At 36.0% G+C, this 11,829-nt stretch overlaps 1 long non-coding RNA gene across 1 annotated transcript; it reads left to right on the top strand.

Annotated features, from left to right (window-relative positions):
• The first annotated feature begins 8,362 nt into the window (after window positions 1-8,362).
• Window positions 8,363-11,566, top strand: LOC137741363 (uncharacterized). The gene is made up of 7 exons (XR_011069288.2): window positions 8,363-8,634; window positions 9,338-9,590; window positions 9,900-10,138; window positions 10,253-10,471; window positions 10,600-10,701; window positions 10,796-10,879; window positions 10,976-11,566. It is a non-coding gene; the product is annotated as an uncharacterized LOC137741363 (long non-coding RNA).
• The last annotated feature ends 263 nt before the right edge of the window (window positions 11,567-11,829 follow it).

The following is an 11,829-nucleotide window of genomic DNA, read 5'->3' as shown; positions in this document are numbered from 1 at the left end:
TGATCCTAATGTGTTGCTCTTAGTGTTTGCACAAAAAACACGTTTATTTGGAGCTCATGTATTAGTTGAACTTTCGAGGGAAGATATAGAAGTGGCATATTGGTATAACTTAGACAATTGTGAAGAAATAGAAGACTTCAAGAGGTATGTGATAGTAATGGTTTTACATATATTGAAACTGTGGAAATTTTAAGTTTGTTTGAATGTATTTTTCATAGATTGATTGAATGTACAAGGGGGGATATATAATGAGGTAGAAGGTTACAAGCAACCCTACCTTGGCAAATCCTACTAACCCAGTAAACCCTAAAGTTGTCACTCCTTAAATTAAGTGAGTGCAACAAGTAGCTAGCACACAACTATCAAAAAGTCATCTAGATGTCAATCTTCCTCAAATTAAGGGATTAAACTTAATAGAGAATCCCATGGAAAGAGGGAACATAAAATCTGGCAGCATCAGTCACCCCATATCGTCTAATATCTATATGCAGCTTTAGTCACCCCATATCATCTAATAGAAATATTTATAACTCTACAACTCTAACTTATATTTTTTTATTTTTTATGTATCCAGTGAGCATATCAGATTTTGAAAAGAGATAATCATGTCAATGTACAATTGAGACATAAACAATTATTTCCTTAATGGTTTAGGCAGCGGGCCATGTCATTGTATTATCAAGAACCTAGACTGGTGAGTGAAGAAAAATTTTCATTAGCCCAAGGTCTGGATCGACGTATTGTCCAATACACAGGTTGTATTGTGAACGTCATTCATTATTTGGTTGCACAAGTTATTCAAAATCGTACAATGCAGAACAGTAGGGTAATGACACCAGGGTCGCATAACGGTGAACCATGTAACTTTTATGGCAGATTAATTAATGTCATTAAAGTACAATTTATAAGAGGTTATAAGGTGATTGTTTTCAAATGTCAATGGTACAATACAGATATCAGAGGAAAAAGATTTATTCAGGATTATCATCTTACATCAGTCAATGTAAATAATTGGTAGTACGATAGTGATCCATATGTGCTAGCTAGACAAGCACATTAAGTATTTTACATTGATGACTTAAAGTTGGACCATCCTTGGAAAGTTGCGTAGAAGATTCAACATAGGCACGTTTGGGATATCCCTGAGAAAGATGATGATAGTGTGGACCATGATAGTGATGAAGACGATGATGATTATGTAGATGAAAATAAAATTTTCATGAGACCAATCTTGAATGAGGATGACGAAAATAATATTGAATTATCTAGAGATGATGTTAATTCTGAATCTTTTGATGCTAATGACAAAGAGGTACGAATAATGTTAAGGCTAGAGAATGAGGGGGATGAGGATGAGGAAGAGGATGATGAGGAGAAAGAAGAGGAAGATGAGGAGGATGAGGAGGAGACGGAGGAAGGGGTTGCAACTTGTGACACATATAGTGATTGATGTTACATCCCGGCCCGGGCCCCCACCACATCCCGGACTCGATTCCACTGTAGCACGATATTGTCCACTTTGGACCCCGACCACGCCCTGACCAAAATCAAGGCGTGATGGCCGTCACGTGAGGGTGACATAGCCAACACGCCTTGATTTTGGTCGGGGTGTGTCAATTGATGATTATGGTGAGATATGTACATTAGAAATCAATATTTATATTCTCCAATAGTCTATTTGCTTATATATTTACTAATAGTCATATTATTTATAACAAATTAATGTTTATTATTATATGGTTATAATGATTTATCTATGATGTTAGTTTGTTACGTACATATTATTATTATTATTTTTTAAATTTATTAGATGACAACTCCTACTCAACGAGGAAAGAAAGTGAAACGGGTGAGGGATGCCCCACCTCCACCTTCACCACCACAACCTCCTCCACCACTGGCTTCTTCACCGGAAGAGCCAGCAGACATGAACTTAGGTATTTGAGAAATGCTACTTACAATTCTTTCAACATTTTTATTTAGGAGTTGATCTTTTAATGCTGTTTTAAACAAGTTATAAAAATAATCTAACACATATATTCTTTTTTAATTTTTAGAGACAGATTTTAACTTTAATGCCAAAAAGATGACACATGGAAAGTCACGTGGGAAATGCCTCCACGATATTTTGGAGGCAAATAATGGGAAGAAGATGCTAGTCATATTTGATTTCAAACTTCAAGTTCCAAGTGATTTGGTAGTATCAGGTTTTTTCATTACCGAGATAAGGAATATTGTTCAGACTCACTCGCCAATTTGCTACAAGAAAAGGATGAAGGTCCCATCTTCATAAAAGAGGACACTATGGAATAAGTTGCTTGTGAGTTTGATTTTAATTTAGTTTATTCATAATAATTTCAAGCACTCACTTTTATATATTTATGCTTGATAATATAGGTATTATTTGTGGTGGACTTATCACATCCAAAGATAATTGAATATGTTGATAAGAAGATGGCGAAGTTGTACTCTGTGTTTAGGCACCAGTTGTATCAGTACTTCTTGTCATGTGGAACACCTGCAAAAAGGACGAGCTAATCTGCCAAATGATCAGATATGGAATGGGAGACCTAAGAGTCTCTGGGACTGGCTATGCGATAATGTTTACACTACTACCCACTTTTTGGTATGCGTTCTATACATCATTTTCTAATATATGTCCAAGTTAGATGCCAAATTTTTTGTATATTGTTGAACAACAATTTTTTTTTATCACAAGTTGATTTTTTAATAAATGGAATGAGCATGGAACAGTGCTTTTATTTATTTATTTATTTTATTTATTAAAAGTTAATATATAAGCATATATTAACTTTTACATGTATTTGTTGGTATTAATATATATATATATATATAAGCTTGTGATAAATAATCAAATGCAGGGCTTGTGATAAATAAACTATGCTTCTCCACTGGTGAGCTTATATATATATATATATATATATATATATATATATATATAATAAAGAGCTTGTACATCAATGTTATTGATAAATAAACTCTGCTTCTACACAAGCTTTTACATGTATTTTATTGGTATTAGGCAAAATTGAATGCAGAGCTTGTTTGCATTTATTAGGCTATTTATTGCTTTTAGTTCTACATTTTCAGGTTGGTAAAATTTGAGAACATCTACAAGAGAACGAGAGCAAAAATCATTGGATATAGTGTTTAAGAAAATTAGATTCTAATTGATTGGAGAAGATGTTAGATAGTGGTATTCTATTGCATTCGAACAAATATGTACAACTCAAATATATGAATATGTATAAGTCTAGGAGGTAGGAGCTTCCCAAATTGTACACCCTTACAATACTAACACTTCTTTTGCTTGTTATGTACCACTTGTGTAATGTAGGAGCTTTCAAAGCAAAATGTTAATAATAGGAAGAAACTGAAGTATCACCACAAGGGAGAAGCAAGGCCATTCATCCAACATGCTAGGACAGCTCACAAGGTAAACTAAAGTACTTATAATACTCATTATGCACTCTCACGTTTGTATCCTCATTATTAAACAGAAAGGAGATTCATTATCAGTGATTGACAATTGGGGTGCTCTTCACAAAGACAAGAACGGCCAGTGGATCAATGATGTTGCTCGAGAAAAATATGTAAGTCATTCATGGGCCACTCATTTTTTTTCATTTCAAATGCACTGGAGATTAAAATTTTACAATTGACAAGATACAACTTAAGAAACACAGTTGAAATGAACATGCAAAATTGACATGATACTACTTGTTTGTCCCACCAATATATCTTATGTTAACTTTGCGTCTGTTACTTGTTGAGAAAAATATTATATGTGCCTAGTCCAATTTAATCCATAGTCAAATAGAAACTACAAATCATGTTTACATACAGGTTTTGCATGGTGATTTGCTTCTGCATCAGATAAGGATAACATACAAATGGTCAAGTTATGTTTTCTTAAGCATATTATAGCTGAAATGTTTGGAATGAAAGAAACTAAATCGTTTCTATTTAATTATGAAAGGATAACATGAAGAAAAAGAAGGATGAAATGAGGGAGAAATTGATCCAAGAAGCACATGAAAGTACACCATCAGATTTCGTACATTTGCCATTGGATGATGAGTTTGGAATCATGGCTGAAAACCTCGAGAGTAATGATGATGAAAATCTGTTCACAAAAATCAAGGCATTCATTGCTTCAAGTCAGGAGAAGACCAACAACTCTACAAAATCTGATGGTGATATTTCAGAGGGTGAAAATACTTATCTTGAGCTGGAAGAACATGATTTGGAAGAGGAATGATGTCCATATTGTGTCTTTTGCGGTTAGTTTTAAGTATGCACATGGTACACCTATTTTGTTAGCACATGGAACACCTCTTTTGTTAATTAGCACCTAAATGTGCCTTGGACTTGTCATTTGTTAGTACCCAAGATGTCTATATATAGGTGTTACTACTCTTAATTATTCTAGCTTAGACTTTTCTTTTGTTGGTACCTCAAGCTGTCGTTTGTTAGGCACCTCAAGCTATCTTTTGTTAGGCACCTCAAGCTCTTTTAAACTTCTCTTTTGAGATAGGTCACCATGACTTTAACTTTTGGGATGTACATTTGGTGAATGTATTCGACTTATGTGTTTTAATTGTTGATTAATGAAAATGTGAAGTATTACCTTATAATTGTTATGAATTGCAATTCTAGATTATGAAACAAGGGTTTTTGAGACGGAATAAAATAAATATTTTCAATTGTCGGGCAAGGGTTTAAGCGACAAGATGTTCGTCGCTAGAACCTTTGCGGGACGAGATTTCGTTTCACAAAAACATTGTAAATGGTCGGTTAGCATTTAAGTCATTGTATTTACTGCTTAATGACGCGACGGAAGTTTGGTCGCGCAGAACTTTGTGGGATGAAACTTCGTCATGCAAAGCCATGATTGGTGGTGTTGAAGTTGTGTTATATATTGCGTATTTATTTCGTTCTTTGTGCAATGAACAATTTGTTGCACAAAGGTTGTAGTCCTGAATGCACTACGAACATTTCGTCGCATAAAGTGTTACGTGTTCTTTATAAGCACAAATTGTGTTGCAGTTTTTATCACATTATTTTGTAACGTGATGGTAGATAATAAAGACAGTAGGAGAACGGCAGTTCGGGCTCAAATGGAGGAAGGAAACTGATAGAAAAGCATGCCCCCCGAGCCCCATGATATGACGCAATATGTGGAGTTTGTGCATGCGATTGGTGTAGAAATGCAGAACAATTGCCCTACTGCTGAGTGACGTTCTTAGAAATATGTACCCGAGGATGTGAAGAAGGCGGTGATGGATCAATTATTAGTAAGTGTGACAAATGTTGAAAAATATTTAATTTTGCGAAATTGTTTGTTATATGTTGTAATTAATTATTTGCATATATGTGTAATAATGTAACTGTACTCTTGATGATACGAACAAAGATGAAGTTGATGGAGAAGGCGTTGAAGACGGATTACAAGTAGTGGCGTTATGACGTGGAGCGGAATGGAGGACCAGTGGAGCTGTAATTTTAAATTTATGTTTTTGAGGACAATATCTAATTTTAAGGTTTTCTTCTAAGTTATGTATTTGGACTTAATTAGGCTTTAATACATCTTTTGTTGTTTAAATAACTAAATGGGTTAATTTAATTTATTTAAGTTTTCAATTATTTTTAGAATAAATATTATAATTGAATATTTGTTTGTAATTATGAAGTTACGTAAATAACTTCATAATTACAATCACTTACGTATTCGTTCGTCGCTATAAATTTTGCGCGATGAAATGTTAGTCTCATAGAATTTATGTGACGATCTCATAAAAACTGTGGTTAAGTTTACCGTCATATTTCGAATCCATATGTTTTGCGTGACGAATGGTTCGTTCCGTAAGGTGGTAAAAACAGGGGTATATTTGGCGCCATATTTCAAATCTATATGTTTTGTATGGCGGCTAATTCCTGAATGGGATTAGGGCCCTAACCAGAGGTATAATGTGACAATATCTCGTTGAAGTTGTGTATTGATTACAATTTTATTGTGCTTGCAGACATTATGGACAGACACTGGATACAGAATTCGAACAGATGTGCACCCGAGTACTTGGATGGAATAAATGAGTTTATTGAGTTCGCATGCAGACACAACATAGGGGTAACTAGAATCTGGTGTCTATTTAGGAGGTGTAAAAACACCTTAAAGAAGACCTTTGAAAATGTTTGATTCCATTTACTAAGAAATGGGATGATAGATACATATACGACTTAGAATCACCAAGGGGAACAATTAGACTATACTTCGTTGTCAAACGTGACACGAATGGAAAATGTTGAACCTAATGTGGATCCTAACGAACAGGTTATGAATATTATAAATGAAACTTTTCCATTTCCCTTGATTAATACGAACGAGGGAGGGGATGATGATGTGCTTAAACTGATGGACAGTGAAGCTTTCGAACAATTTGAAAACTGTTAAAAAGTATGAACCAAGATTTATACCTAGGATGTGAAGACTATTCGGTGCTCATGACCATTATGAAGTTGGTGCATGGCAAAATAAAATATCGAATTTCCAACTAGTGCTTAGACTATTTTTTGGGGGTTATAAAGAGAATGCTGTTAAAGGACAATAGTTTGTCGAAAGATTATAAAAGTGTGCAAAAAGTGTTGAATGGTTTGGGATTGGGTTATGAAAAAATTCACGCTTGCAAAAATAATTGTATATTGTTCTATAAGGAGAATAAAGCGTTGGACAAATTCCTGGTATGTAACGAGTCGAGTTTCAAAATGACATCGCAGAATAGACTGACGAAGATTCCACAGAAAGTTATGCATTATTTGCCACTAAAGCTGAGGTTGCAATGATTATATGTGTCGACGCATACTGCAAGTGACAGGAGATGGCATAAAGAAAGTCGGGTGAATGATGACATGATGAGGCATGGAAAGATTTTGACCGGATGTACCCCAATTTTGTAGCTGAGGCTCGTAACATTAGGTTGTGACTTGCCACTAACGAATTCAATCCTTCCAGGGTTCTAAACCATTACCACAACACTTGACCGATATTTGTTTTTCCTCATAATTTGCCGCCTTGGAAATGCATGAAGAAAGAATATATGATGTTGACTCTTTTGATCACCAAGGTCCTTGGTAAGTCTATTGATGTTTATTTGTAGCCGATGGTTAATGAGCTAAAAGATTTATCGGAAAATGGTTTCTGCACGTACAATAAGTCTACGGAGAAGATGTTCACATTACCTGCAGCAGTGATGTGGACAGTATACAATTTTTTGGCATATGCCATGGTTTCCAGGTGGACACTAAAGGTTATTTTTCATGTCCAGTTTGTAAGGATGACATGACATCTGGTTGTCATGCCGGAAAAGTTTGATATCTTGGTCATCGGACATGGTTGCCTTGGGACCACGAGTGGCATGAGAAGGACAAAGAATTCGACGGAAAAATAGAGCCTCGACTTAGACCTAGAGAGTGGTCCGGTGACCAAATTTTAAAAACAAGGCCTCGACCAGCAACCCATCTGAATTGAACCCACAAATCTATGTTTTCTAAGCTCCCGTACTAGTCTAAGCTAAAACTGAAACATAACCTCGATGTTATGCATGTTGAGAAAAATGAGTTTGACATATTGGTGGCCACAATTCTAGATATTGAGGGCAAGACGAAGACACTGTCAAAGCTCATCTTAATCTGGAGCAAATGGGAATACAACCCCGTTTATGGATGAATAGGGACAGCGACACAACGAGAAGGTTCCCTGCGTTTTTTTCACTCTAACCAAATTTTTGGGGGCTGAGCGTGATGACAAGTTGTGTACACAAAATAACGGTGTCCATGTCCCGAGTGGTGGCAAAAGTACAAACTTTGAGTTTTATGGCAAACCATCCAGTGTCATACAAGTGCTATACAAAAACCATTACCAAGTTGTCATTTTTAAATGCCGATGGTTTGATACAAACCGACATAGGTAAGGAAGTGTTAAGAGGGACCATGGCTTACTCTCAGTCAACACTACCAGAACTTGGTACGATAAATTCAATTTTTTATGATAAAAAATTAAATTTTTTTAAATTATTACACATTCTTGGCACACTGTTAAATTTAACAGTGTGCCAAATATTATAAATTACATGCGAAGCCTATTTACGCAACGAATTTTCATGTTTGGTTGTGTAATTTCTAATATTTGGCACATTGTTAAATTTGTCTTGAAAAATTTAAATTTCCACAAAAATTCAAAAAATGTGCGACGACTTTAGGGTTTGCGCAATAGATGGCTTTATAGCGCGAATAAATATACGACTTCTGCGCAACAAATCGTGCATCGCACAAAGGTGTTCGTTTTAATTATTTCAAAAAACCATCCTCCTTTCCCCTCACTTTCTTCTTTCTCTTGCCGTGCACTCCCTTTCTCCGCTGTTCTCACCCTCTCTCAGTCGCACTCTCCTTCCTTCCTAGCCATCGTCCTCCTCTCTCCCACCTACCCTCCCCTTCTCTCACCTACTCTCTCCCTCACTCAGGTGTAGTCTCCCTGTCTCTCTCCTGCACAACCCACGCCATGCGTCCCTCCCTCTCTCACTGTTCGTCAATGCAGCCGATGTTCTCTATTCTCAGGTATCTTGCTTTTCTTTTCTTTTCTTTTTTAATTTCATTTTAATTAACCATTTAGGCTTATTACATTAGGGGATTAGGATTTGCCGATTAGGATTTCGATTTGGGGATTAAGGTTTAGAATATAGGAGTAGGGTTCGACATTAGGGTTTCCTGATTTGGGGAATTTTATAATTTGGCCTTAATTTGTAATTAGGGGGAATTTAATTAAAGAATCTAATTTGGGGGATTAGGGTTAGGGATAGGCACGGATTAGATTAGGGATAAGGGAATTTTCTAATTTAAGGGAATGGTATATAATTAGGGCTCAATTGAAATTAGGGGTAGTTTTTAATTAGGGGGAATTTAATTAGAAAATGTAATTTGGGGGTTAGGGTTAGGGGTAGGCATGGATTAGATTAGGGATAGGAGAATTTTCTAATTTTGGTGAATGTTGTATAATTAACTTATAGTTATATAATTAAAATTACATTTAGCTTAATTTTCTAAATTATAGTTATATAATCAAATTAAGGTTAGGGATTGTTTTTAGTGGCCAGATTAGGTTAGGGTTCTAGGAGAATAGGTTACGGTTGTAGTGGATTAATTTAAATTTGTACATTCATGTTATATAATGTTATTTTGTAATCACACATTTAGTTTAAATTTGTTTACCTATAATAGTTAAATTTTAAATTTTAAATTTTTTTCTCTGTTAATTTTGTAGATGTCTCACCTTACATCTACCTGAAGGGCTGCGAGTAGTGGGTCCCCTGCACCTTGTCCACCACCTCCTACTGCAAGAAGTGCTCCAACGACAGTGGACCGTCCTATGACTGTGTCAAGAGGATTCGATGTGGCATAGGCGCCGGCATCATCGACGCCTTTGGTGGCACTTCCGCCTAGTGCAAGTCTTACTCATCAGCATGCCTGGACTCCCGCCACGGCATCCACATCCACATCCAAAGCCACCCGCTCATGTAAAATAACAAAATCCATTTAATTTAGCTAATTCAAATACAATTATTTGCAACTTTGACAAAAAAAAATGGAGAAGAAAAATCTAAACCTAGCTAAATGACTAGTTAAATATATTGATTTTTATCTTAAAAAATGTGTTTTAGATATTTCATCCCTTAAAAAATTGTTCACAATGTTGCTTGCATGTGTGCTTTATTGTTTATTACGGTTTGCATGTTTTGAGAATTGGTATAAATGTAGGGGAGGTTTTGTTGAAATTTTGGTAAATTTTTAACTGAATGTTTGACGTTTATTTTGTTGTTTTGCAGCTAAGAAAAACACCAAAAGACCTTGCCAATAGCTGAAGACGGGGCAGATCACCTAGGTGACAAATGATGGTATCACGATTGGATATGATGAGAGGCATCGGGCTACACCTACAACGGAGCAGCTCAGTGCATTGGCCCACGACATGGGACATGTCGTTAGGACCAAGTGCCTTATGCTGTGGAAATTGTGGCACGAGATCCCGACGAAGATGAAGAACTTAGTCCACAATCGTTTATCGGTAAGTTCCTAACTTTGTTTTATTCAATTATATATCAAGTTCATATTTTTATATTAATTTTTTTCCTTTTTTAACTTTGACTTCAATTTTAATTTAATACTCGGTAAATTGTAGACAAATTACAATTTTGAAGACATAAATGAGTCGATGGACAACTAAATAGACAGGTTGTATTACGAGTGGTACAAGTAGTGGAAGAGCAACCTCAACAAACATTATGAGTTGTTTGATGATCCGAAGGTCACTTTAGAGGAGGGTTGCCTATTGGAGTTGGAGAATCTGCCGGACAAGTGGGCGTAGCTTTGCGGCCATTTTCAAGACCCCTCCTATGTGGTACGTTTTTATATATGTATTACTTATTTAATTTTAATTGTTTTAAAAATTATTCCTAATTTGGGCTATGCGTTTGTTTCATTATCTTTAAATATTACACTAATACGTTTCTTTTATGTTAACAAAAGAAGGCGAAGGCGAAGGTGAACAAGATCAACTAGGAGAAGAAAAGTCTTCTCCACCATTCTGGTTTGAGACCCATCTCCTATAGGATGGAGGCACAACGATAGGTAATGAGAGTTTAATATTTGCACTTATAATTTCTTACAAATATTCAATTTATTTTCCGCTGTTTTTATGTTTTTTTTGTTGCTTTTATTCTAGGGGGTTCTAAATTTCCTGAGATAGACGTCTTTAAGGAAGTTTATGCTTGGGTCGGGGATGAGCTTGCTAAGCAGCTACACATAAGTACTTTTTTTCAATTTCCTATTTTACGCTTCCAAAAAGTACAAAATTTAATTTAATATTAATTCTTACTAATCCACTTCTGTCTTATTGTCATAGTTGATGATGGTGGAGAGGACCTAGACCGTCCTTTAGGAGTCTGCCTTCCAGCTTCCCCTGGACACTTCTATCGAATATTTGGCTCCGCCTGAGAATGCAGGGTTTCAGATCTTAACTGAGACCTTGGATATGACCCTTGGGAGGAGGCTGGGGAAGTATTGTCGGGGGATGGGGCAAGCTCGTTAGTGCACTACTAGGGCCTTATCATCATCACAACCACAAGGCCCCAGCGTCACTAGATTGACGCATGAAGTGGTCGACCTAAGGAGTAAGGTCACGTTGATCGTTTAGGCCTTTAGCTTGAATGGCATCTGTCTCCCACTTGGCGTTATGGTCCCTTCCATCTTCGAGTCACATAACTCGTCAACCTCCGAGCCCGTCCACTAGCTTGATCATCATCCTGCCTAGCACACCAACTCGCATCTCATCCAACAGCCCGACTTCCAGCCTGACCCATACCCCTACTCGCACCTCGACCCGCAAACGACCCCATTTAATGACCAAATAGATTATAGGTTTCTTTTTTCTTAGTTTTAAACTTTTTACTTGTATGTACATTTTTATTTGATATATAAATGGCATTTTCCCCTCCATTCATTATAGTTGCAATTTTAATAATAAAAAATTAATTATTATTTAAATAAATTATGTAACCAGAACCAAAAAAAAAAAAAAAAAAAAAAAAAAAACTAATTAATTAAAAAAATTTACACCACGCAACGAACACTTGGTCGTGTTAAGTTTTTGTGAACTAGTGTCCTATATCAAGTATTCGTCGCGCAAACATACTGGCCACCAAAACCACCGTCCCATGTACTGTATCCCTTCCAGCTCACTTTGTTGCATTAGGTTAC

The sequence above is a fragment of the Pyrus communis genome, chromosome 11 (genome assembly GCF_041283825.1).
Source record: "Pyrus communis isolate YQ-2024b chromosome 11, ASM4128382v1, whole genome shotgun sequence".
Taxonomy (NCBI): Eukaryota; Viridiplantae; Streptophyta; class Magnoliopsida; order Rosales; family Rosaceae; genus Pyrus; species Pyrus communis.
The sequence above is the reverse complement of the archived record's forward strand: the minus strand, read 5'-3'. Positions and strand labels throughout refer to the sequence as shown.